Below are 1912 nucleotides of genomic sequence, written 5' to 3' on the forward strand. Positions count from 1 at the left end.
AAGCAACTGCACCTATTAGTGAGAATTTTGTCGTCGTTGAGATTGATGTTTACAAAATATCAATATAGAAAACCGGCACGTTTGTATGAAAGTTTAACTCGAATTTCACCTCAGAAAAGCTGATGAAATGCAATCTGCTAGAGGGAGCACGCTGCCCAAAGAATGTTTTTATTTATCAACATGAGGTCGCCCAACCAAGCCAACAATTCAAAAGAAATCAAGCTTTCGGAAGCTGTAACAACTTTCCCATCAAGTACCTCCCATAACACGTAACACTCTCCATATAAATATCTGGAACCTACTCTATCAGGATCCTCAAAAAAAATTGTTCCGCGGGATCGTAGCATTCGAATAGCTCGAGAAGTACGTTCATTTCCATAGGTGATGAAAACAACATTCGCTTGGTAATTTCACTTTCGCAATTTCTGGTGTTGTGCCTACCCGCATAGCAAAAAACGCTTTGGCAAATTTTCCAGACAACATTTAAATCATAAATCATACGTTAACTGCTTCCAATATTGTGGCTTAATTGTGTTACTATAAATATATTTCGGTTTTGTACTGTATCTCACACTACATCTACTGTATCGCTAACGGTTACCGTATATCTAATTGCTATCAATCAGTTCCATATAGTCCATATTTGGAAACTATGAATAAATCAACTATTTCTAAACTTACGTGGGTTGTATCGGAAATGGTTACAATTTGGCAAAACATTCAAATATGATTGCATACTGTTTAGTATCATGAAAAGTTGTCACACATACATTGAAGTCTTATGGTTTGATAGTAAACATACCGTACGCGGAGTAGTTATATTGCACTTGTGTGCGTTTTGTGAAATCGTAGAAAATTTTTCATCAGTCAAACTGCCATATTTGTGTTCATTTCTGCGAATCGAGTGTCGAAACTTGTTTGGTAAGATATTTCATGTTAAATTGCTCAAAAACAACGTACTTAATTTGGTTTATGTGTTTTCAGAAGTGAAATAAGGAATGCATACTTCTTAGGACTTCAGAGTGGTGCTGCAACATATCTACAGGTAAGTGTTATTATTATTTTTCATCGAAGTCAGAGTTGACAATGTTCTTTTTCTTTTTAAGAGTTTCTGAAAGATGTTTCAACAGCGCCGAAGGATCGTGGAACCAGAATATCATCCCCAATGCTGAATCTAGGCGCTGAGTTCAACTTGAACCTGTTTCGCAACTTTTAGCGGAAACAAATAAATACAACATTTGTTCGTAGATACACGAATTGTCTTGTTAAATTATTATGAATAGGAAAAAAAATAGAATGGCATAGGGTTGATATACCGTTGACTACCATAATCCAATAATTTCACAAATTGTAAACGTTTTTATTCAAAATATGTTGTTTTACAATTCTAGAACCGTTTCTTTTGTGGTAGATTGAGTGAAAAATGGATAGTATGTCTACCATCTGATGAACGGTAAACGAAAAATTTTGTTCGACAAAATCGACGATTTTTTATGGTTACATAACTTAACCGCCTATTCCCCACATTGTTATTTGGCTGATTACCGTTTCCCATACTGGCAAAACAGTCTGTGGTACTGTGGGTATATTGTTTTTCTGGATGTTGTTCGGAATGGTTCAGATATTGTTTGAAGTAGTTGTAGACAATATTGGAAACAGTGCTAATATGGTTCATGATTATGCGGGTACTTCGTGTGAAACAGCTTCTATCCTAGTAATCAGTGTTGATCATTTCCCTCATTACTGGGGCAGGATGGAAATTTGTGGAACGATGCTGTGTCCGGAACGCCTTTTGAATTAGATTTACATTAATTATTGTTCGATGTTTTATTGGAAGTACACAAAGACAATTCCAATTCCAGGATAGCTTATTGAGCACAAAGAAAACAAGCTAGTCCATTCCTCTGCAGAC

At 35.8% G+C, this 1912-nt stretch overlaps 1 long non-coding RNA gene across 1 annotated transcript; it reads left to right on the forward strand.

Annotated features, from left to right (window-relative positions):
- The first annotated feature begins 487 nt into the window (after positions 1 to 487).
- Positions 488 to 1393, forward strand: LOC110676136. The gene is made up of 3 exons (XR_002500102.1): positions 488 to 921; positions 985 to 1045; positions 1107 to 1393. It is a non-coding gene; the product is annotated as an uncharacterized LOC110676136 (long non-coding RNA).
- Positions 1394 to 1912: the final 519 nt, after the last annotated feature.

The sequence above is a fragment of the Aedes aegypti genome, chromosome 2 (assembly GCF_002204515.2).
Source record: "Aedes aegypti strain LVP_AGWG chromosome 2, AaegL5.0 Primary Assembly, whole genome shotgun sequence".
In the NCBI taxonomy this organism is placed as follows: Eukaryota; Metazoa; Arthropoda; class Insecta; order Diptera; family Culicidae; genus Aedes; species Aedes aegypti.